Raw genomic sequence first — 26,089 nt, 5'->3', positions numbered from 1 at the left:
TCTGTTGCCCGGGCTAGAGTGAGTGCCATGGCGTCAGCCTAGCTCACAGCAACCTCAAACTCCTGGGCTCAAGCGTCCTGCCTCAGCCTCCCGAGTAGCTGGGACTACAGGCATGCACCACCATGCCCGGCTAATTTTTTCTATATATTTTTAGTTGTCCGATTAATTTCTTTCTCTTTTTAGTAGAGACGGGGTCTTGCTCTTGCTCAGGCTGGTCTCGAACTCCTGAGCTCAAACGATCCACCCGCCTCGGCCTCCCAGAGTGCTAGGATTACAGGCGTGAGCCACCGCGCCCGGCCAGAAAGGCTGTTTTTAAAGTTTCCATTCTTTGCTGGTAGCGACATGAATAAAAAATACTGAGTGAGTGGGAAGATACTGGGAAGGAAAACTGTTTCTCTTGATTTTCTTCTCAAAAAGAAAACAAGATAAGAAATATACTACGAAGTATGATGGAAGACATGAATTGAACATGTGAGTCTGTGCTCAGACCACCCACAGCAGATTCACCTGGGGACTTGTTTAAAAATGCCCTCTGCTTGCCAAGGCAGGAGGCAGGAAATGGCCAGTGGAGGGCCCCTCCGTTTTACAGCATCCTGCTCTCTGGGACTGAACTCCTGGAGACCACAGGGAGCCAAGTTGGGGTTCCCTTCCCATTTGGGGTCTCCTTCTAATTTGGACTCAACGGAACAGGGTTAGACTGCACGGTTAGCACAGACATCGGAATGGGTCCCTTGGGGTGAAAAACCTTTCAGTGCTGCTCACAGGTGAGTCAAGTCCAGGCTCCCCCGCTGGACATTCAGGCCCTGTCGCAAGCTGCCATCGCTGACCTCTCCAGCTGTACCCAGGCTGCAGCCCCTCACACGCTACTCCCACCCCCAACCAGCTGTGTTCTCCCAGTGTTTCCTGTGGTCATACTGCATCCTCTGCACACACCCAGGACCCCTGGGAGAGCACACACCTCTTTGTGGGTCAGGATGAGGCCCTGGGGTCGCCTCTCAAGGGAGGCACGGCCTCCATCTGTGCTTTGAGCCCTGAGGTTCCTGGTACAGGGCCCACTATCATGCCTGGAATCTTCTACATCTGGAATCTTGTGTTTACTGCGCACACAAGGTCAGGGACTGCATCTTGTTCTCTCTGTATCCCCAGATCCTGGCACAGCACTGGCACAGAGCAGACACTTGCTGAAGGAACCAGAAGTTGCTCAACACTGGCGTTTCTGAACAATGGTCAGACAAACTACTAGCCACAGAGTTGGCCTCACCATGCACACGGCTAAGGGCAACTGTCAGCCAGGGATTGGGACTACCTCCCTCCCTCTACCCAGAGGTCAGACCAATTGCACAGACAGGACCCCCTGGATGCAAGTGTGAGCCCAGGAAGAAAGATGGGGTTGCCAGGGCAGGAGACTGAGTCCAGGAAGCCTTCCAATTCATAAAGGCTCTAGGCCATATCTTCTTCTAACAGTCATGTTTTTCCACCCTAAAAAAACCTCCTGACCACATGACGTCTTTGTAAATGGGGAGGTTAGCACGCACCATACTCCTGCGTGTGGTCCCGTGTGGTACAGAGAAAGATTTTTTTTACGAAAACCACTCACAAGTAATGATGAAAGTCACCACAGGATAAAAAGTTGGTTGGTGGTTAAGGAGCAAACTGCTTACATTCCCAACACCCTCTGCCCTCCAGCCTTCCCAACTAAAAGGCACTTTAGAGCTCATTCTAGGATGTTGTTTCTTCACTTTTAGAGATCATGAATTGGACCCCTTGAGATGGGAGGGTGGCATAAGGCAGACTTGGGGTTCTCCTTAAAGTTTCCCACTCTTTTGCTGTGCTGGATACTCTCTTCCTGACCAGTTGAGTGACCTTGGGCAAGTTACCTCTTATGTTCTCAGGATCTTACTTGTAAAACGGGGTTGGTTAGAGAATCGTACTTTGCAGTACTGCTACAAGCGTGAAATACAAATGAATGAGACGTGCCCAGTCAGAGAAGGCGCCCAAACATTCACTCTCTCGCCTTGTTTACTGTGTTCCCAGAAGACAGAGCACGCTCACACACACTCACTCCCGGTTCTGCTGCTCTGAGGCTCAGATTCCCAGTCTCCTCCTCCCCATGAGAAGCTCTGCTGCCATCTCAGCGCCATCACAGCCAGATGAAGTAGGCCTGTGTGGGAACGTCACCCATCATTTGGAGCACTGTTTCCATGGGAAATGGCTGAGGTTCCAGACAGCCCCCTCCACGCAGAAACCAACTTTTGGAACAGCAGCCACTTGGCAGTGGAGGTGGCAGAGCTGGTTCCCATGGCAACCACTGCTCTCAGAGCCCCGCCCAGTCCACAGGCTGCATGGCAACCCAAACCATTGCTCATACTGGAAACTTCTTCCCAAAAGGTAATAATGCTCCCACAACAATTTTAATAACATGTACACGAAAACCTTAGGCATCTTTAAACTGAGATGTAAGCTTTTTTGGTTGTCGTCTGTCGTTTGCTCCCTTTTTCCCCCATGGTTAGCAGCACCATCTTGCATGGTTTGAAGCTGTTTCCTGAATGCTAGATTCACCTCCCCAAGCATATCGTAAGCTCCACGAGGACAAGAGCCACATCCTCTCACCCCCTTGCCTCTCCCAGGGCCAGACAGGGCCCAACACATGGGAGGCTCAGTGTCTGCTCATTGACCGACTACTTGTTACTGTCTCAAGGCAGCCTTCCACCCACTGAGCCCTCCCTCCTGACAGGAAGCAAAAGGGTGATGCCCATCCTTCTGATGGGACTGGCTGACACCACTAGAAATGGGTGGCTGGGAGAACTGATGACCCCAGCATAACCTCTTCAAAGTTTGGTGGGTGTGTCCAAGACCTCCTGGGAACAGTCCTGTGCAAAGCCGCAGTGGTTCTCAGTGGGGCAGCCTAGGGCATCAGAGACAGCCTCACCTCTGCAGCCAGGCAGCCCCTGAGTTCCACTCATGCCTCCAATATGGACTCCCTGCGTGACCTGGGGTAGGTTTCTTAACTTCCTGGTACCTCGGTTTCCCCATTTATAAAACAGGGGAACAAAGTCCCCAAGAATGTGTAAGGCCCCAATGAAAAAAACCTGGAGGGTCCCTCGGCAAGGGCATATTTGCATCGATATACAAACCTGGTAGGCTTCAGTGATTTAGGCCATTTCCCTGCCCCAACCCTAGCTAAGAGCACCCACAGCACACAGGACTGTGAGAGGACCCAGTACAGTGATGGATATGAATGTCTAGGACAGCAGTGGGCCCCAGCAGCCCCCCAAAACAGCAGTGCCCAGTGGCTATTATCCCTCACAAAATGTGCCCCCTTCTCCCCAAGTTCCCGGTTCTAGGGCTTCTACGAAGCCTGTTTCCAAAAACAATAGCCCCGAAAGATCGTGTCCATTGTTCTCAGTAAGCTACACATGAAAAAAATGGCTTTGGCTACAGACATTGTCAACGGGTCCATGGGCTCCCTGACCTCTCCATGCACCCCCCTTCCTACTCCCCATCCAGCACCACTTCCAAAGCAGTGTCATATGTCCTGGCCAGAAAAAAATGGTGACCAGGAGGAGTGGCACAGCAGTAACAACCCCACCATTTAGTGGACATCTGCTGTGAATTGGTCAGATGCCAAAGGTCATGCTCAGAACTGTCATGCCACACTGCCTCAATTCTCTTGTCAATTAGTTTTGCAGCATCACATGGCTTTTCTTTAACTGTCATCGTGATTCATTGCCCTATAGGGCACTCTTCATCCTTGCTGCTGCTTCCCCTGGCCCCGACTACAGGAGCACAGATTTTCAGAGGCTGGAGCAGTAGCCAACCCAGAGCCTCTCCCAAAGATGCTGCCAATTTTATTGAAGGTTTGGCCTTCACTGTTTTTTGCTTTTCTAATTCTATACTAATTATTTTAAAGATTTTCCCCTCACCCCATTAATTGAACTACAAGTTTTTTAGGTAAATAAGGCTGGAAGAGGAGGACACATTCATTATTAATGGAGCTCTTAAGAGAGTGAATGGACTTTCATTCACATTGAGCTGAATCAATCCTGGGAAGCCATCTCATCTTTATGATGTCTGGGTGTGCCCAACGCAGGGGGATGAGGATACACTGGGGGGAGTGACCCAACCCATGTGGAGGAAGCAGCTCTGCATTCCAGGAGCTGCCCTTCCCTTCTGCACAATTCCCAGAAATGGGCAGCTTCCCCAGAGCTGCTGACCTGCCGGCTGTGCAAAAACAGTGTGTGACCCCGCTAGGGGTCTAGGCCACTTGGCATCCCTTTAGGCTTCATTTTCCCTTCCCCAAGACTTTGCTCCAGCCCTTTGTTTCATACCTTTGCTAATCCAAGCCCAGCACTGTCACTGGGCCACTCAACTTCTCTGGGAAGCCACCAGTGCTTTTAGCTTACTCCAATATTAAGACTTAACCACCCACCTGACCATGAATGTGACATCATGCTGTAAACATCATCGAGTCCAGACGGCAAGTATGTGGCGTGGGTGCTGCTCCTCCCATTCCCAGAGCCATGGCAGACATCACTGTTCAACACAGTCCTCTTCCTTGCTCAATCTTATTAATAGAACCCTTTTCAACACAGCACTCTTGACAGCCAGAGCAAGGTGACTGATCGAGACAGAAAACTTGTTTGCCACCCCAGATCTAATACTCCACCCTTCTGGTTCCCTCCAAAACATCCCACTTAGTGGCCATCCTTTTCCATGGGAAGGGCTCAAGACCCTTAGGGATAGCCTGCTTAGTTATCTCTGGAGAACTCTATTACCCAAGTCTTCCGTTAATCTATCAGCCCTGCTTTTCTACTAATCCAAACTCCTCTGCCAGGATCCCACTTGAAGTGCTTACAGCAGGGCAGAAATGATCAGACAGGAGTCCAGAGATCCAGGCAAAGGCCAAGGTTGAAGTAAGCCAGGGGAGGGACACTTGCACTTGGGCTTTCCCATGGCCCCCAAGTACCACGTGCTTCCTTATATTGCAACTGTTGACACCTGCGTCTTTCTTACTAGCGTGGGAGCACCTTCTGGACAGGGCCTGGGGCTTAGCTATCTATAACCCACCACTACGAGTCCCAAAGTATGTGTGCAGAAACCATCTTCCCTGATAATTACAATAGTGATGTTGTTAAATTAGAAACAGTAGGAACATTAAATGTAAACAACGTGTCAGATGCTGTTGGAAGATTTTACCAAATTAACTCATTTAATTCTCACAACAACCCTACGAGGTAAGGACTTTGATTATCCCATTTTATAGATGAAGAAACTGAGACGCAGAGCAGTATTAATTAACTAACTTTTCTAAGGTCTCCCAGCTAGAAAGTGGCAGTGCCAGGAACTGAAACCAAGCAGTGTGGTTCCAGAGCCACGCCAGCCCGTCGTGCTGGGCATCCTCTCGTGACTGTGGTGCTGGTGGGCACATGTGTGTGGAGTCAGGCCGGGGCAGAGGCTGCAGATCCAGGAGAGCTGGAAAGAGGTCAGCAGTGAGCAGGTGGGTGCCGCCAGAGTCCAGGAGGCCCCCAAGGCCAGATCACTGCCCCTGTGGGAGGAGCAGCACTGCAGGGCAGGACACTGGAGGCACCCTGGGCAAATACTAGTCATTGGGGACAGAAGCCCCCTGACCCTGCCACCCCAGATCCTGACTGGGACAGACTGCTGAACAAGACGTATATCTCGTACTGGCAGGTGGCCCCCTTCACTGAGGACCAGGGAAGAAGCTGCGGGCACTGGGCAGCTCTGAAACCTTTATTTTCTATCCCCTCCGTCTGGGATCCTCTTCCCTGTACTGGTCCCTGCCCCAGCCCCAGCCCATCTCCTTGTGCTCCCACACACGAGCTGCTCCCCGCCCAGCCCAGGGCTGGCCCCTCACTTGGAACCCCTTGCCAAGGAGCTTGAGCTATGCGGACAGCCTGCCACCTTAGGCAAGTCATTTACCTTCTGTGCCTCAGGTTTCTCTTCTGTAAAAGTGGCGACAGAGGCAGCATTTGCTTCGTGGTGGCTGTGAAAGGCTACGTTTATCTGCTTGGCCTCATATCTGCCACAGAGTGACTGCTCAGTGAACACCAAGTTGTTACCATCATCAACATCCTTCTTTGAAATCCATCCCAAGTCCTGCCGCCTGCAGGAAGCCTTCCTGCTTCTCCAAAGCCCTCCTTGAGCTCCTTGAGCTCCCTGCAAACCAGCCAGTTCCACGGGTGACAGCTCAAGCCGATTCAGCACCCCCCCCCGCACCTGGAAGGCTCTCACACGACGTGCGTGCTGGTCTCAGCTGCCCGACTTTGACTTGGAGGGCAGCACCCGTGTCCCAGCCTGCTGCCGAATCCCTACAGCAATGCCCTAGGACAGCAAGCCCCAAATGCTTGCTGACTGCATGACGGATTAGAGGCAAGCTCCTCAAGCTCCTCTTTTGCATTTTCCCAAGTATTCAGGAGATGCTTGTTTACTAAATAGAATGCAGAAGACTCCAAACTGCTAGCAAACTCAGTGTTGAAATTTCTCCCTTTGGTCCTTAAATGCAGAAATGTTCTCCATCATAAAACCCAGCCCCTCTCTGGATGTCCTGTGGTTTTGGAGATATATCTTTGAAAAGAAAAAAACTAAGAGGCCACATGACATGAGAAAGGGCCCAGTTTTACCTGAGCCCAGAGAAAAATGATCCAGGAGCAGTAAACTGGATGAGGAACTGGCGCTGGCCACCCTCCTCCAAGACACACACATGCTCAGGCGGCACGGGACTTACATATCCAGTCACCGCTCCCAGAGCTCCTCCTGCGTGCCCGGTCCTGGGAACAGGGATACCAAGACAAATGAGCCCAACCCAGCCCCAGTCCTGGGGCTCACTGTGTGTCAGGGGGTGGTGGAGGGGAGGCAGACATAGGGCTACGGTACACAGGGCTAAGGAATGTGGGAGCACAGGAGTGGGGGGCATGTCACCCAGCCTAGGGGCACTGGGGAAGGCTTCCTATAGAGTTAATGCCAGAATGGAGTCTTGAAGGCCAAGGAGATATTAGCCAGGTGAACAATAAGGACAGGTTTGTCCCAGGTGAAGAATCGAAGCTGCAAAGGTATAAAGCACGGAGGCGTGAAAAACCGAGGAGGAACGGGGTACTGCGAGCAACATGGCGTGGCTGGAGTGTGACGTGTGTAAGCGCGTACGGTGGTGGGGTGGGTGGTAAGGGTGGTGGGGAGGAGGTTACTGTTGCCTCCCTGAGAACCAGGGATCTTCTTCTTTGCGTCCCTACACTAAGCACCGTGCCTGGCACACAGTGGCTGCTTAGTAAGCGTTGAATGATGATGAAACAAGTGCCCAAGGCTGCAGGACTAGGCAGGGGAGGGTGCGATGGGCCTCACATGCACTGGGGGCCCCGAGACCCTAACCTGCCCCACCCCGAGCACACACGGCAGTGCAACGTAGGCTTGTGCTGGATGGCTGCGCAGTCAAACGGGGTCCCCACTACTCTTTTTGATGACCACACTGAGGTTAACCAACAAGAAAAGAGACTGGATAAATGCACACAGTACAAACTCCAGAAGCTTAGAGAGGAGGGGACTGGAAAGGGGTATAGGGCTGGGAGGGACAGGTGGACCCAGGGGAGAGCCACCTGGGCCACAAAGGCCTGAGGCTGGGACCTCTGGGGAGGGTTATCATCCCCATTTTACCAGTGGGGAGACAGAGGCAGAGACGTTAAGGCATTTGCCCAAGAGCACAGGCGAGGAAAGGGAAAGGCTGGGACTGGCACCGAGACCTGGCAAGCAGCGAAACTGAAACTGCCCCGTCGCCACCCAGAGTCCACCGAGCCTGTGGGTCTAAGTGGCTCTCGGAGCTGAGGTGTTAAGGGGCCACACAGCCTCCCCAGCTCACCTGGCCCCCTGGCCTCTGGGGTCCCACCCCAGCCCCCACTAACGACAAGGGTGGGAGGAACACAATCCAGGGGGAGGGGAAGGTCGTGGGCTCTGTGAGGGCAAGGCTGCCATCGGGCTCTCAGTTTCCTCGAGTGGCGGCTGAGGGAAGAGAGGAGGAAGTGGCTTTATTTTTAAATCCTCGTTCTCAGTCCCTGGGGGTCTATTAATATTTTCCTAGTGCTGTGGCAGTCTCGCCTGCAGCTTTCCATAGGAATCTGCACACAATTGTGAAGGTCATGCCGGGGGTCCCCCCACGGGAGGGGAGCTCCCCCGACTAAGGGCCCTCGCCTCCCCCAGCCTTGCAGGCTGCTGTCCTGCCTGCCCCCCACTCTCACTCTGCTGAGCCCTCTGCTCGCACGAGCCCCTCACGCTCCTTCCGGGCCGCTCAGGCCCAACCCTGCACAAACTGCACTCAGCCAGCGTCTGCCCCCTCCAGCCGGGCCCCTTTCCCACCTCTCTGACCTGAACTCTCTTACTCTGTCTCCCTCAGCAGCTCAAACATCCGTTTACTTCAAATCCGAGGCCGAGGCCCAGCGCCTCTGCCGTGCGTGGCTTGCCCACCTCAGCGGCTCGCCTGGGGCCCTTCCACCAGCGTCATCCCCCCACTCCAGTGCGATCGCTCCTCAGCTCACCCGAGCACATCGTCTTCCTGAAAAACTGCCCATGGGTGCCTGAAGCTCTCCCCCTGACCGCGGCATTCCAGGCCTTCCCTGAGCTACACCAACACCCCTTACCCTCCCACAGCCTGAGCTCCTGTTCCTAGTCCCCCGTCCTTGAGGACAGGGACGGTGCCCTGGCGGGGTGCCTGGGCCTGGCACCCACAGGCACAGAGTCTGCCCATGAGTGTTCTCTCTGCCCAAACTGCTTCTCGCCTATCCTCTGCCTGTGAGAACAGCCCCTCTTCTAAGGAGTAGCCTCCCCGTTTTCCCCAGGAAGCCTTTCTTAAATAAACTCAGCCTTCAGAAGTGATTCCTCCCCTGGGCCCTCTTCCACCTCCCGAGGCTTTCTTCCACTGGGCCACCTTGCTTCCATCTACGGAATGCCAGCCAGGTGGCAGGTGGCAGCCTGAGTGCTTTGCAGCCATTACTCCATTTGAAGACTCAAGACACCTCACCAAGAGGCATTGTTTAGGTCCTTGCAGGTCGTCAGAGAGGTTCTGTGGTTTGTCCAAGGCCATGCATCTCCATCTGCAAGTTTGACCACAAAGCTTGGTGCGTCCCTCTCCATCTCCCCTCAAATCTAGGAGCTGGGTATTGCTTTACTGTCATATTCCCCTGCTAGAGTGGACGGGGGCTGAGGGCCAGGCCTCATCTTCTTCACCTCTGGGCACCCTAGAGCAGACACAACTTTCTGCACAGAGACGCCCCAGGTCCCTGCTGTCGGCATTTTTACAACGCAGGGATGACACTGGGAGGTGACTGGGAGCTGGCTTGCGTAGATGCTGTGGGCACTCTGTTGGGGCCACACAGGGCCTACAGGAGTGGGGTGGCAGCCTTATAAGGGAGACACCATGTAAGGAGTCCCACTGGACACACGTGGGCACCAGCCCAGCAGGAGAAGCAGTGACAATGAGGAGTCCTTTCTTGCCGCCCGCACTCCCAGAGCACTGAGCCCCCACCAGTGCCCAGAGCCCAGATCCATGACCATCCCTGCCTTCTGAGCTGGGGGTGCCACACCTAGCCCCCACATGGCTACAGGGCAAACTCCTCTCACACTGATCTTCTCGAAGGTGGGTCTGTGTGGAGCTAAACAGAGCACAGCTCCATCGGTTGTGCCCTAGGCTGCCCGAGCCCAAAGCTGCCCACCTCATGGAATTCACAGCCTTGCACCAGCCCCCTTGGTAAGTGGCCCAGGAGAAGGGCAGGGTGGCAACAGAGAGGAAGGGAAGGCAATCAGCAGCCTTCCTGTGAGATGGATGCTTCTCGCGAGGGCAGAGTCTTCCTCCAGTAGCAGAAAGAGGGACTCGAGAACAAAATGCACATCCCAGACTCACACGCTGGCAGAGGCCAGGTGGACAGATGCGGGGGGGGGGGGCCTACAGGTAACAGGGAGTAGCGGGGCCTGTGGCAAACGGGAGGCCACTGTGACCCTGCACCAGCCGGCTGCTGTGCCATGAGAATGTCTCCACTGGGTTGCCAGCTAGTCTAAATTTTTAAATAACAGCCAGAAATCTGAGTTTTTACGTAAAAATTGATTTTTAAATCCTGGCCACCAATTTAAAAGTTTCACACATTGTATAAGCCAAACAAATCTGCCCTCTAGCCCTACCCTAGCTTTGGCCGCAGGAGGTGCTAGCGAAGGGACACTGAGGAGGGCAGCAGCAGGGCTTACTCAGCCTGCAGGAGACGGCAGCCCAGCACTCTAGAGGGGAAGGCGCACAACGCACCCCCGGGAGGGGATCAGAGCCCAGGAGGTGGAGGGCAAAAAGGCACATTCAGAAAGAATCGTTGGTTTGATTTGTTTTCATCATTTATATTCATGATGTTAAACATCATTCATGAAGAATGTGAAAATTTTGATGCTTGACCAAAAATGAGAAAGAAACAGGGTTTAGGCTCTTCCCTAAGGTGAAGAGAGGTGACCTAACCTCCACTGTTAGAGTAACCGGGCTGCAGAGACACGGACTGGAGTCAAATAAAAGGGAAACATCCTGAAAACGAGGTGGGCATGGCAATGAGTGTGGGACTTTCCTCTGCAAAAGCCTGTGAAGCGGACGCTGGAAGGAGGACAGGCCACCTGGCTCTGGAGTGGTGAACAGGGCTGGAGGTAGGGTGGGATGACTTCTCAGGGACCCTTCCAAATCCGGGATTTTAAGTCCACTCGGCTGGAAAGGCAGGAGGCCACTCTTTACATCTCTTTCCTCAGGCCCTAAATGGCTGCTGCGTTCTTCCTGCCCACTTAATGAGCCTGGCCAGGCCAGGCAGCTGCCGTGGCCAGAGGAGCAGCAAAGGCAGAGCTGGCGACCGCTCCGTTCCCAGGGGCAGGGCCCATCCGAAGGCCGGTATTGGCTGGGAGCCAGCCTCCCACTCCTCTGCTTCCCACATACAGCACTTTTGTAAAAAGTCATGAATCAAAAAGCATTTACCCCTCTGCTAGCTGTATAACCCTGGGCAAATTAAAAACCTCTCTGTGCAAAACTACTGTTGGTGGCTGTGTTAACTCAAATAAAATCTTAAGCTCCCCCTGCCCCACACCTGACTGAATGGACCCCTCTTGGCCAAGGGGATACCCTAAAACTGAGTCACTAGCCACGAGAAGGGAGGTCAGACATGCCTCAACATGCCCCACTCCGTTCTTGGAGACATCCTTTGTAAAGCATTAACAGGCCTATGCAAGACAAAGCTTAAACCACACCTGGACATCCTCAATTTACCCATATACCAGGCCACATACCCGGTGGCTTGCCTCTTATTAATAGACTTCCTTATCTTAAAACATTCCAGGCCTTTAGACAAAACTTTATTTCTTTAACCAATTACAAATCAAAGAGTCTTTAAACCCACCTATAACCTGTAAGCACCCACTTCGAGATGTCCCACCTTTTAGGGCCAAACCAATATACACCTTCCATGTACTGATATATGACTTTACATGTAATTCCTGTCTCCCTGAAATGTATAAAATCAAACAGAAACACAACCACAGCAAGTCCATTTGCTCAAGGCTTCTTAGGCGTGGCTCCAGGCCATGGTCCTCAAACTTGGCTCAGAATAAACCTCTTTAAATTAGTTTACAGAGTTTGGCTTCTTTTCCATTGACAGGTGGTAGCAGCAGAACTAGGCTGGGCCCTGTGGTCAGGGTAGATTGTAATGACTATTTATTAAGCCCTGACCACATGATAAGCATCTCACATCATATACTTTCCTGACCCCAATGCACCCCAGACAAGCTGAGATTACTGTTATGTTCTTCCAAAGCACCCAGCTGTCTGCCTGGACAGCACTGTGCATGCTGGCACTTTGCTTAGTTGTTTACGATGTAATGTGTCTTCACCCACTAGACTGTCAGCCCCATGAGGGCAGGGCCCATCTTCTGTTTTATTCTCCACTGTATCTTTGGTACCTAGCATGTGCCTGGCACAGAGAAGGTGTTCAATAAATATTTGTTGATCTACATCATCTCTAATCTTCACAGTTACTCTGCAAAATGCTCTAACAGAAAAGGAAAAAGTTAACCCATGGGTTTGCTCTGGTCATTAGGCAAGAAGGTCTGACTTAAGAATTTGATGTAGGCCAGGCACAGTGGCTCACGCCTATAAACCTAGCACTCTGGGAGGCTGAGGTGGGAGGATCGCTTGCAGTCAGTTTGAGACCAGCCTGAGCAATAGCGAGACCCCCAGCTCTACAAAAAATAGAAAAATTAGCCGGCTGTCGTGGCACATCCCTATAGTCCCAGCTATTTGGGAGGCTGAGGCAGGAAGATCACTTGAGCCCAGGAGTTTGAGGTTGCAGTGAGCTATGATGGTGCCACTGCACTCCACCCAGGGCAATAGAGCAAGACTCTGTCTCAAAAAAAAAAAAAAGGAATTTGATCTAGCTAGTAATGGTAATAGTTTAATAATCCCATAGCTTCTGCTGGTTCTTACTATAGGTAACAGAATAGGCCTAGGACACACAATTCTTCTTTAGACAAGCTCTTTAATAGTGCTTTTCAGATGTATTAATAAAAGGGTAGCCCATAGCCTAGCCTAGATGTCATCATTGTTCTGCAATCAAAAGTAATGGAAATTTGGAGTTTTTGGAAGGTCTAGGGGAAAGTGTCCAGGAAAACTGGTCCCTGGAAAATGGCAGTAAACTAGGTTTGAGGAGACAGCCACGGAGTAATTCTCCAAGGCTGTGACCAAGCAAGGGGAGGATATCTGACATTCAGTTTTAACTTCTGCCCTGTTTCCAGCGCTTGGTGGAAGCCTATTACATACAAGAGCAACAGCTTAGTGGGGCTTAGGGAATGAAGGTGCCAAGCCTATTATACACACATGGGGCGAAGGGACAGCTGACCCTGGAGGCCAGATGGCCAGCGGGCATGGTCCCGACCCGAAATCCTGAGAAATACTGCAGATGGGGAGGGTTTGCACCAACACTTGGGCAATTTTTAAAGAAAACAAATGATAACCTCAAAGAACTTCTACAAGGAGAAAATTCTTTGGGAAGAATTAAGAAATGTGGGGGAATGCACCTCCCATTTCCAAATATGTGGCATGAGGGCTTGAGCCGGCGTAACTGCACTAGAGAAGGAAGGGGCACAGGGGGTGGTTGGGACACACCCCTTATAGGTAAGGAAGAAGAGGCTCACAGAGGTGGGGACTCACTGAAGGTCACAAAGACAACAGGTAGTGGAACAGGAATTGGAGGAGAGGTCCCTCAGGAAGGGAGGATGGAGAGTTTCTGAGGCCCCCAGGCTGCTGCCAATTCTGCAGCCAGGCTAGGTGGCCCCAGACCCCTCCCTGCCTGAACACCAGGCATTGGCAGAGACCCTGCTTGGGGCAAGGGCTGTCCCACCCTCTCCTTCAGCACAAAGGGCTCTCCTAGCCCTCCACCCATCTTTCCTATTCACCCACACCAACCCTAAATAGAAAAAGTCCCTGTTAAATGCTCTCTTAGAATGGCTATTCTGTTGAAGTGCCAAGTGACCTGCTCCTCCTGCTCCCCCATTCCATCCCTCCAGCCATCCCCAGTTGGAGTCCATAAATAAAACAAAAGCTTTGTTTCTTTATTTTGATTTCCTCCTAAAATCTCAAACATGCAGGAAACACCCACCCAGCCCCAGATAAGTGGACTCAGGCAGCTGTCCACTGTGGGTGGGTGGGGCCAGGGGCCAGTGAGTGTGGGTGGCGGTAAGGCTGTGATGCCAGCTGGCCTGAGCTGCCTGGGAGCGCCAACAAGGCACCTGACCTCTCCTGGGCCGGACCTCCTCAGTGGGAAAAGAAGGGCTTGGGCATGAGGAGCGCTAGGCCTTCCAGCCATGTACCCAGGGAAGCTCGACCTGAGGAATGTGGGTATAGCAGGGAGGCTGCGGAGACATATCTCACACAAATTTTTTTTTAATATATGCCCTCAAGGCTTTGGGACAGTGGCTCCACCCTTCTTCCATCATCTCCGGTCACGATAAAGCAGGCATTGAAAGAAGACCATGATAGAGGCTACTCAGAAGGGGACCAGCCAAGAAAGATGACTCTGCCTCTGCCTCCTCCTTGGGCCAACACTTCCAGTGGAGTTAAAATATAAAGGGGTAGCCTTTTGCCTCGTTGCCCTCCTGAGAGCAAGATGGGTCATCAGCAGCTCTATTGGAGCCACCTGCAAAAATTCGGCCAGGGTTCTCGCTCTTGCCGTGTCTGCTCAAACCGGCACGGTCTGATCCGGAAATACGGCCTCAACATGTGCCGCTAGTGTTTCCGTCAGTACGCGAAGGATATCGGTTTCATTAAGTTGGACTAAGTGATCTTCTCTGAATGGATTTTCCACGGCACCCACTAGGTTCGGCAGCACCCACTAAGTAAAAGAGACCATGCTAGCTCTTTGTATATAAAATAACATTTAAAAGAAACTTCAAAAAAAAAAATATAAAGGGGTGAATTTGTGGGTTATTTGAAAAGGGGGAATTTTTAAGAAGGTATATTGAAATTCTAAAGGATAAAAAAAATGCTAAGCTGAACTAAAATTAATTGTGCTTTTGAAATGAATGTATAATGCTTTTACATATTTCATTTTATATTTTGAGAACCTATCCCCAATCCCCCCCACAAATGGTCAGCTCCTAAAGGGCTGGGTGGGCCGCCTGATTCCATCACACCCCAGCAATCTCTACCCAGCTCCCCGTGCCCACAAAAACTATTACTTTTAATTTGTGTACTTGGTATAATAGGGACAGCCTAACACATTGTATGTATAGTAGGTTATTTCTAAACTCAAACTTGCCTTTTAGAAGTGGGCCTGTAAACATAACACATGTGTACATATCTGTATAATCAAACAGGAACTGGCGTTATCCTACGTTTAGCTGCCTTCATTGGCACTGCTTCTATTGCAAGACGAGCCCAACAAAGCAGGTCCTTCTGCGGGTTCCAGGCTCCCAGCCCCTGCTGGCTTTGCAGCAGCGCCATCTGAGTGAGGGAAGAGAACCCGGTGGTGTTATTCTTTGCTGGCATCTCAGGGACAGAAAACATTTCAAGTCCTTGCCACTTAAGGAAGAGGAGTTGGGGATCCTCTCAGGTCCTCATGTTCTATTATGAAACTAGTTCCATAATAATCTTGATCCCCAATTGTGACTCACTGAAAATGGGCTCTGCCTGGGTAAGGAAGGCCTTTCTATAAGTTTTTGAGTCTTTGCTACACAGCTCTAAAAGGCAGTACTTTGCTCACTGCTCGTTTTAACTGGAGCCAAGCTACGCGCAAATGGGACCACGCCAGGCAGCTCAGGAGCCGATCAGGGGGTGGAAAGGAGAAGGCTGCACACAGTTGGGCGAGAAACTGGGTGCTGTCGTCATGGAGCGATTCTAGCCTCTGCAGCTGCAGAGCTGGCTCTCGGAGGAGAGGGGACCCAGTATCAGGCACCTGGTTCTTCTGTGAAAGCTGCAGGAAGGGAAAGCTAGAGCAGGTGAGGCTAGGGATTAGAAAGTACTCTGTCCTGCTTTAGTCTCCCTACATTAAAGTAGTGCTATACTTTAGAATATAAAATGTATTTTGTTAAAGATTGTTTCAGATGAGCTGCTTAACAAATCGTCACCTAATTATAAAGAGAATCATGTTTTCTCTGTCTTCCAAATATACAAATCTACCATCTAAATTACAGTTCAGTTTGGGCAGCTATGACTAAACCATACTCTGCAGCCTGGCCTGAACCCACAATGATCAAGGCGGGGGTGTGAGGGTGGATGAACTTCTCTGAAAAAGGTCGCAGCCAAAAATGCACACTCGTCTGACTCCCCTGTGGCCTCTCCCCAGCGTGGGCAGAAACAGCAAAAGGCTCTTCAATCAACAACCTCCTCGAGAGGGGCCCCGCTGGCATCTTCATCGCATTAGCTGAGGACATGAGGCCCAAGAAGAGAGCCAACCATGGAAACTCAGGAGCAAGGCTCCCAGAGCCCAGCACAGGGGGTCCAGAGCAGCCAGGCCAAATGACCAGGGATCAGTTGTTAAGTCCTGCTCTAGCATGGAAAGAATCAGGTACAGACAAAAAGGTCACATCTGTTCATTCTGGGTAATGGGTACATGGTATTTGTTATATTATCCTTTATATATTTTTTCTTTTTCAAAATTAAAAAAATAAAATGCACAAATGATTTAGGGGTTCGTAGTTGACTATAAGACGACTGCCATCTAGGTGCACTCTGCCTCTTTGCCCTGCAGCCACTTCTGCACCTCTGTGGCTTCTGCCGCCTCACTGGTGCTCGTGCACAGGTTGCTCCATCCCCTCCCCTCATGAGCCTTTGCCCCATGGCAGCACGGACCATGTACAGCCATACCCCCATGGGACATGTCCCAGAAGCACCAGGAGAGAAGGGACCGTGTCATTTGGTCATTCAGCTCTGGGGACAGCACAATGTAACAGAAGGAACGTGTGCTCCAGGAACAGACGGACCTTGGTCAGACTCCTTCCTGGCTCTGCTTCTCTCAGGGTGTGACTGTGGTGACCTACTTAACCTCCCTGAGCCTCAGCTCCCACAGCTGCGAAAGGCTAACAGCATCTAACAATACTGTTGTGAGGCTTAGAGACAGCGAATGTAAAGTGCATGGTACAGGGCCAGCCCAGCAGTCTTTGCTGAAGGAAAGTAGGATGGATGGATGAGTGGATGGGTGGGTGGACAGGAGGAAGGAAGGAAAGATATACATAAGGGCTGTCTTTAAACCGTGACATTTGAGGAGCAGCTGAGGAAAATAAAGCTGCTCATGCTAGAGAAGAGCAAGACTGTCAAAGGTTCATGGGGGATGGATCCAGTGGGGCAGGTTAAGGGGAGAAAGCAAAAGACTTCACAGGGAGAAAAGAATCCCCAAACGGAGTGGACTGTCTTGAAGGGCAGCAAGTGCTCATCTCTAGAAGCAGAAGTCAAAGGCCCACCCTTAACAGGCTGTCACGGAAGGAGGGACTCGCCTGTTCAAATTTCTCCTTGAGCCTTTACTCAGGAGTCACTTTCCCATCTTGGCCATATTTGTCTACTACTGTACTAATACCAGCTGAATCTGAAAATCACCATACTTTTTAAATTCTTTCTTTAGCATTAATCTGAGCAAAATATCCATTTAGAAAAACCAAGTTTGATGCGATGCCTATATTTTTTTATAATATACATTATATAAACCAGTATATAACTATTAATATGAAAGATACTATCTGTGTCTCACCTAAAATTATTTTCCTCACTACTATGAGAAATGTGCTCTACTGGGTGTGAATCTAGGCTGAATGTACTCGAGGGGCCCTTCCTGGTCTAGGATTCTGTTACCTGAAGGTCGCTTGAATACTGATAATGCTCTTCATTCTTACAGTCCTTTTTGGTCTCCCAAGCACATTTTCATCTGTGTGTTTCATCTAATCCCCATGACAACCCCGAGGGCTGGGCAGAGAAGTTGCAGATGGAGCCTGGGGCCACGTAGCACAGGCCACGTAGCACGCCCACCCAAGCTGTACAGAGAGTCACAGAGGGCCAGAAGCTCAGAGCTCCCACTCTCCATCCCACCCTCCTTTGTTCTGCCACTACATGCTGCACAGCCAGATCCACTCTTGGTGCTCTCCAAAACCTTACTAGCAACAAAATCGTGATGTTTTATCCATCGAGGTAGCCTGATGCCAGGTGTACACCCCTCTGAGACCTCAGCAACTGATGATGACCTACCTTGTCATTTGGACATCTGGACATCAGCAGGCCCCACCCAGTGCTATCTGAAGCAGGAGGTGGCAGTGCTGCCCTTTGTCAGAGCTCCACAGGACTGACCTGCTGACGGACAGCACAGGCTGAGCAATAACTGTCCCACTCTATCTGCATCCTTGATCTCTGCCTCTGCCTGCTCAGGCAGCCCTGGAGTGGCATACTGGCTTGGCTGGACAAGGCCACAGAGTAGATCCTCAATGAACATTAGGGAAGTCTGGCCTTTAGACCAGAGGTAGCTAACCCGGGATCCAGGGCTGGTTTTCAGAGCTCCATGAATCTCCTGAATTATAAGCCCAACTTTGTATATCGAACATTTTTTTCTGGACTTCTCATTGGCATATTAAAGAGGCTGTGACCCAAGAAGGTAGAAGCCATTACTCTGAACTCTGGAAAAGCAGCCTTCTTGGCTACCTGTTGCATGCAAGAACTTGCTGGAAGTGGCACTAATATCCCATTCCTGTGTACAGAGATCTCACAACAGTAAGCACATCTTTGGGAGACCTGAGCTCTGCTTAACCTTACCATCATTTGGATTTTGTTACTTGCAGCCAAAAGCATCCCCACTGTGCAGTACCATAAGGCCTCATCCAAGATGAGGGTGCAGGGCCTTGGAGTTCACAAACAAAATTCCTCTCAAAGCTTGAATTCTCTGCTCAGTCACTAGAAAATAGGTACCTGCCAGATGCCCCAAGTCATAGGGAACTCCCCCAGATCCTTCTTTTTTCCCATCCCCAGACAAGGGTGACTGTACCTTATAGCTGGCTGGATGCCTGCCCTGGGCTGGCAGGTACAGAGCCTCTGGAACTCAATGTACACCCTCTGGACACTTGAGAACATTCCAGCTTTGCATAAGAACATGTTCCCACTTAGTTCACATCATCATGGTTTGTACAAACAACACAATGCTCATGAGCGGGTATCAACTGCTTGCGGAAGATGTACTCTGGGGGCGTTTCATTGGTAGAAGAGATTACAACAATTACATCAGATGTAAAATGGAGGCCATATTTCCCTGACAACTCACTAGATCCAGGAGGCTGGTCAACATGTAATCTGACTGAGGTTAGGACCAGTCATCACAGAGACTTAATTTATCAGAGTCCATCAGTCCTTCCTGGTTCCAGATGACCACTCGAGCTCATGAACCAACCCAGAGGTAACTTTATAAGTAGCTTTATAAGTAGCTCAGATCAACTGAAAGGATGAAATACCTGTGACTAGAGCTAATAATAAAATAAAAGTTAAACCTGTCACAAAAATGTCTTACTACATGAAAATATAAGTGAAAAACATAAACTCTTTTGCAGGAGCAAAGGTGACAACCCTGAAAAACAATCACTTGCGTCACCAGGCCTTGACTACCCCTCCAAGGAAATGTCGAGGTCACATCTAGGGGAGCAGTCTCCACGAGAGCACCAGGCTTGTTCAACATGCCCCCCCAAAGAGGTTGGCAGACCTCGAAAACCCCAGAGTATCAGAGCCCCACACCTCTCACCCTGGCAGAGAAAGGACAAACTACACCATAAACCATAAACCACAGACAGAGAAGCTAACTGGCTGCTGGGCAGTATGAACAGACCCAAGGGTGAAAACCATTGCCGAAACATTTTCAGCCCCAGTCAGCAGAGACACAAGATTTACAGGAAATTAGGAGGTTTACAAAATGTTAGCAGCTCAAGTTTCTTCCCTGGGAAAAGAAGCAGGAGAAACTCTAAGAACTGTCTCCGGGAAAGTGCTTTGTTCACTGATAAGCCTCTGACACCAGTTATTAATAACTACAGCTTGCTACCTCACACTTTAACCCACCAGTGAGTGTCTACAGCAAATGCTATGTTACAAAGCATAATACAGGCTGCACTAGAGCCTTCCAGCCCAGGACAGCCAGACCCTCACAACAGGGGCCAGGACAGCTCCATGGCCAAAAGCTTGAGTTGTTGACCCTTTCTTGCCCCAGTTCTTCCACCCTTTCTAATAATAAAATCTTTCTGGAGGCATTTTGTCAAATGATGAACAAATCCACTTCTTTATAAGCCCTGCTGGCTGCTGTTAATACAGTGGAGCTTCAGGGCTTTTAAGTCACATTTTCTTCTTACTCCTGCCGCCAGGCAAACCTCTGGAGGCCACAGTTCTGAGCCTTGTCAGTCACCCTCTCTGGTCAGGCCCAGGACAGAGTGAGTCCTGGAGAAGCCAGAATCACTCTAGCCCAAGGAAGTGCCCTACCAGCAGGGGCCCTCAGGGGAGAAGGGCCAATCCCAGAGCTCTACATCAAGGCCGCAGTGAAGTGGTCTTTGTCCACCTCTCCAGCCTCCACGGTGCCCCAGGCCAGCACAGACCTCAGCTCCAGTCACAGAGTCTAACTGGGTCTGCAGTGGGGATCCCACGACGCCTGGGATTCTCCATCTCAGCACTGACCACGCTGGGTTGTCACTCAGTTTGCACCCCTGCCTTCCCAGCGGGGCAAGACTGGCACTGTGACTGACACACAGTTCAATGTATGAGCCCAGGCCCTAGTTATGACCAGAATCCCATCTCCCCAAGCCCTGGGGCTGCAGCGATGGGTTGTTTATGAAGCAGGCTGCCTTTTATTATTCAGATAAATTTGACAACTCCCTGGCAGATCCCTGCCCCCGTTAACGCCATCTTAAACGAGGGAAAGAGACCCCCACTACCACTCCCACCCCCACCCCAGTCCTGCTACCCATCTCCCCGACAGGTCCTCGCCAGGGCAGCTAAGGAACCCAAGGGTGATTACCCTGAGAGTCTTTTTGAGCGGTGAGCAGGCCCTCCCCACCAGGGTCTCGGTTGTGGCCGGTTTTCCGTTGTCACACCGTTACTCTGGAGCACGCGATGGGGGCAAAAGGCCACGAACAGCCAGTTCCAGGACGCACCACGCGCTGGAAGAGCGCGGCCGAGCTCCGGGGGCGGCCACACCTCCTGCCCCGGAACAAAGCACCGGCCCCGGCCGGGAGAGGCGCGGCGGGGCTCCCTCCCCTCTCAGGCTGCCCGACCACTCACCGCGCGCTCCCGCCCCGGCTCGGCTCCGGCCCTCAGGTCGCCTCCTCCATGCTCGCGCGGGTGAGGAGGTAGCGCCGCGCCAGCCGGGGCCCACGGCAGCCTGACTGACGGCTACCCGCCAGCCGGCCGCCGGCCGCTCCGGCCCGTCCCCGCCCCGGCGCCTCCTTAAAGCGACCGCGCAGCCCGCGCGCGCCCAGAGCGCCTGGCGAGCCGCGCATTCCTTATATTGCCACAGCGCCTGCTAAAAATAGAGCGCTGCGGCGGGCGTGGGGGGAGCCCAGCCCCGGCGCCTGGACCCCGCGGCCCCGCGTGCACCCCGTCCCCCGGGGCGCGAGCCCTGCGAAGTCCGGCCCACCCGCGCCGAGTCCCCCGGGCTGGGCAGAGCGCGCGAGCCGGACCACGAGCCGGGCCGGCGCCACTACCTCCCCCGCGGCCCCGCGCACTTACCCGGGTCCGAGCTGGGGAGCTGGCTTTAAGGTGGACGCCGAATGGCAATTCTGCCGGGCCTCTTTAAGAGCCTCTGCGCTCCAGCCTTTAAATCTCCGCTCTAGCCGGGCCAACTTCTGAGCCTACCGACGCCTCCCTAGTCCTCTGCGGTCCTCGGCCGCCACCTTAACCGCATTCCCTTGGAATCTCCAGACGACTTTCTTCCTAGATCCTGCCCCCAGCATCGCTTACTCCAGGCCTTCTTGGTGTACTGTTCATGGGCCCAAACTTTGTTTGGGTAGATGCGACGGGGACAGGCGACACTCGCCCACCATTTCATTGTTTCAGTTCCCCTACCTCCTCTCCATCGGCGTCATTTTCCCCTCATTTAAAAAATTGAGATATACTCCACATACCGTAAAATTCCATCTTTTAAAGTGCACAATTCAGTGGTGTTTGGTATACTCACAAAGTTGTGCAACCATCACCGTGATCCAATAACAGAATATTTTCATCACTCCCCACAAAAAGAAAACAAAAAAAACTGTACCCATTCTCCCCTCCCCCCACCCTCTGGAAACCACTAATCTACTTTCAGTCTCTGTGGATTTGCCTATTCAGGACATTTTCTATAAATGGAAAAATACAACATGTGGTCTTTTGTGGCTTCTTTTCAGTTAGCATAATATTTTCATGGTCTGTATATGCTTTGGCATGTAGCAGTACTTCATTCCTGTTTATGACTGAATAATACTTCATTGTATGTATACATCACATTTTGTTTATCTGTTCATCAGTTGATGGATATTTAGGTTTCCACTTTTGAGCTATTATGAATAAAGCTGGTATGAATATTTGTGTACAAGTCTTTGCATGAACATATGTTTTCATTTCTCTTGGGTATATGCCTAGGAGTAGAACTGTTGGGTCATATGTTAACTCTATTTAACTGTTTTTTTGTTTTTATTTTTAGTAGAGACAGGGTCTCGCTTTTGTTCAGGCTGATCTCAAACTCCTGACCTTGAGCCATCCACCCACCTTGGCCTCCCAGAGTGCTAGGATTACAGGCGTGAGCCACTGCGCCTGGCCCTCGGTCTATATTTAAGAGAACTGAGAAAATACTTCCACCCAGAGACATGTATAAGAATCCTTATAGCAGCTTTATTCAGAATAGCCAAAAACTGGAGACAACCCAAATGTTTACCAACTGGATAATAGATAAATTGTGGTTTATTCATACAATGGAATACTACACCACAATAAATAAGAATGAAATGCTGATACATTAACAACACAAACGAAACTCATAGACATTATATTTAGGGAAAGAAGCCAGATACAAAGGGCAACATATATGAAGTCCAATAAAAAGTAAATCTAACTGATAGTGAAAGAAGTCAGAGTTATGTCTTGGGGTAGGGGAGTGATAACTGAGTGAGAAAGAAGTACCAGAAATGTTATACATTTTGATCTGGGTGGTTACAGGGATGTATATAAATGTAAAAATTCACCGAGCTGTGCATTAATGATTAGCACACTTTACATGTTTCACTGCATGTGTGTTATACTTTAAAAACTCAAAATATCCCCACTTATGATTAATATATTGAATAAAATGGAGGAAAAGGTAGATAAAATAGATGAAGGGAGAGAGAATCCCACCAAATAAGTGGAATATACAAAAAATAAAAATAAAATGAGCATTCCAGAACTTAAAATTATAATAACTGAAATAAATACTCATTGGATAAGTTTCGTAACAGTTTAAACACAGATGAGCACAGGCTTAGAAAACTAGAAAACAAATCAAAAGAATACAGAGATACTAATGCACAGAGAAAGAAATTGAAAAAACAAAAGAGATAATAGCATAAAAGTTAGGTAGGATATGCTGAAATGTCTAAATTCTTATCATTGGAATCCCAGGAGAGCGGAGAGAGATAATGGGACAGAATACCTCTCAATATTCAGAGAGATAATGGCAGAGAATATTCCAAAACTGATGGAAGACATAAATTCACAGATTCAGGGAGTTTGGTGAACTCCAAAAAGGATAAGCACAAAGAAAACCACATGCAGGCACGTTGTAATTAAACTGCTAAAAACAAAAGACAAAGAAAAAAATGTTAAAAGCAGATAAAGGAAAAAAAGACACATAACTTTAAAACTGACAGGTCAACAAAAATGGTGGAAGCCAGTAAACAATGGAATAATTTATCTAAAGTGCAGAAAGAAAAGAACTATAGCTAGTGAAAATATCCTTCAGTAATGTAGGCAAAATAAATTTCCAGACAGTCAAAATTGAGGAAATTTATCACCAACAAGCAGTAAAAAAAAAAAAAAAAGTTTCCAGCCAGAAAGAAATGATCCTGGAGAGAAACATGGAAATAAAGAAGTGAAGGACACGTGAAGGGTCAGTAAAAAGTGAAAGCAAAGTCTATGGGACCGAGGAAATAAGAGAACCCCAGGCAGGGTTGAGGAACCTGAGAGCAGAGGGAGTTGTGTCCCCCTAATGAGTTTTAGAAGGTAGTGTGTCTCCCAGAGACCTCAGGGCACAGAGCACCGGGACAGGAGAAAACAGGTAGTTTCAGGAGGGTCTAAGCAGGTGGGTTGAGGCACCTCATGGCATTCCCAGTGAGGCAAGGAACAGGGCATGTCTGCAGCCAAGAGCATCACAGAAGTGCCTCAAAAGCCAGAGGGATGCTCCACATCATCTGTCATCAGGGAAATGCAAAGGAAAACAACAGTAAAATACCACTACACGCCTATTAGAGTGGCAAAAATCCAAGGCACTGACAACACCAAATGCTGGCAAGGATGTGGAGCAACAGAAACTCTCATTCCTCGCTAGTGGAAATGCAAAATGGTACAGCCGCTTTGGAAGACAATTTAGTAAACTTAACATACCCTTACCATTCGATCCAGCAATTGTGCTCTTTGGTATTTACCCAAAGGATTTGAAAACTTATGTTCACACAGAAACCTGCACGTGAATGTTTATATCATTATTCATTATTGCAAAAACTTGGAAGCAACCAAGGTGTCTTTCAGCAGGTGAATGGATAAATAAACTGTGGTACATCCGTACAATGGAATATTATTCAGTGCTAAGAAGAAATGAGCTATCAAATCATAAAAAGACATGAAGGAATCTTAAATGCATACTACTGAGTGGAAGAAAATCTGAAAAGGCTACATACTACATGATTCCAACTATTCTGGAAAAGGCAACTATTCCGGAAAAAGCAAAACTACGGAGACAGTAAAAAGATCAGTGGTTGCCAGGAGGTGGGGTTTGGGCAGGGAGGGATGAGTAGATGAAGCATCAAGGATTTTTAAGGCAATGCAAATACTCCATATGATACTGTAAGGGTGGATACATGTCATTATACATTTGTCAAAATGCATTGAACTTGCCAGGCACGGTGGCTCACACCTGTAATCCTAGCACTCTGGGAGGCCGAGGTGGGAGGATCGCTTGAGCCCAGGAATTTGAGGTTGCTGTGAGCTATGATCATACCACTGCACTCTAGCCGGGGTGACAGAGCAAGACTGTCTAAAAAAATAAACAAACAAACAAACAATGCATAGAACTGTACAACGCCCAGAGTGAACCCTAATATAAACTATGGATTTTGAGTGATTATGATCTGTCAATGAGGTTCGGTGACTAACAAATATGACACTCTTGTGGAGGAAGTTGATAATTGGGAGGCTGTGCACGTGATTGGGCAGGGGGTATATAGAAAATCTCTGCACCTTCCTCTCAATTTTTCTGTGAACGTAAAACTGCTCTAAAAAATAAAGTCTTACAAAACAAAAAACAAACAAAGAAACACACAAAGAACAGAGGACCCTACAGACCTTGCTGTTAGCATGAGGAGGCTGTAGCCATCTGCATGGGCTAATAACCTAATACCACCTGATGTGTCGGTCCCTGCAGATGCCAGAGTAGAGAGGTAATCAGTACCAAATGTGCCTCGCACTGTGCACTAACATTAGGAAAGTCCCCTGGAACTGCAAGGTAACTCCAAGAAGAGGGTGTGTGTTGGGAGCGAATAGAGAGAAACAGTGGTTAACGGAGAAAATCCTGAATTAAGTGGTATGATATGGAACTGGCCAAGACTTAATTCGACACCAGGTGAAATGAGAGTTTCAAATAAAAATTAAAGTCGAGTAGTACTGTTTGAGGTGGGTTATTTGGAAGCAATCTTGATGTTCATCACTAGGGAGTGGGTAGGGAAAACGTTGTGAGGGCTTGCCATGGAGTACCAAGGCAACACCTGGACCAGATGTTCACATAGCAACATGTATGAATCTTAAAAACATAGAGATGATTGAAAAAGTTAGAAACAGAATGAGGAATAAAGCACATAACACAATAACACCTATATAATTCAAAAACACATGTACATGCAGCAAAAAATATTTTGTGAATACATATACAAACAAAGAGATACATTAGAATATATCTACAGGGGTATGTGGGGAACGCAAGTAGGAAAAGGGATTGTTTTAGCTGGGGTTCTCTGGAACAGAGGTCCCCAACATTTTTGGCACTAGGGACCGGTTTCGTGGAAGACAATTTTTCCACCGACAGTGGTGGGGGTGCTGTGTGTGGGGTGGGTAGGGGAGGTGGAGCTCAGGCAGTGATGTGTAGCCCGGTTCCTAACAGGCAATGGGCTGGTACTAGGCCACGGCCTGGGGTTAGGGACCACAGCCCTAGAAAACAGGGCCTGAACAAAGCATCTATACTGACACTTTATTGGAGGGAGGTACAATCCCAGGGCAGCAAAAGTACAAGGAAAAGACAAGTGAGGCAGGAAATGTAGGGGAGCAAATAGAAGGTGGTACACTAAGGAGGCTGACCGCAGC

General features: G+C 49.8%; 1 protein-coding gene across 2 annotated transcripts in view; it reads right to left on the bottom strand.

Moving 5' to 3' along the window:
* Positions 1-20,889, bottom strand: part of MRAS (muscle RAS oncogene homolog) — a 56,842-nt gene extending 35,953 nt beyond the window's left edge. The window contains exon 1 of one of the 2 annotated variants that reach the window (XM_012664582.1): positions 20,789-20,889. The gene's annotated coding sequence lies outside the window, so the exon portion shown is untranslated. Of the gene's footprint in view, positions 1-20,525; positions 20,582-20,788 lie in introns of those variants that run through there. The other variant, XM_012664591.1, reaches the window with a different exon arrangement.
* Between the last annotated feature and the right edge of the window lie 5,200 nt (positions 20,890-26,089).

This window comes from Propithecus coquereli, unplaced genomic scaffold (genome assembly GCF_000956105.1).
Source record: "Propithecus coquereli isolate 6110/MARCELLA unplaced genomic scaffold, Pcoq_1.0 Scaffold12, whole genome shotgun sequence".
Classification (NCBI taxonomy): domain Eukaryota; kingdom Metazoa; phylum Chordata; class Mammalia; order Primates; family Indriidae; genus Propithecus; species Propithecus coquereli.
The sequence above is the reverse complement of the archived record's forward strand: the minus strand, read 5'-3'. Positions and strand labels throughout refer to the sequence as shown.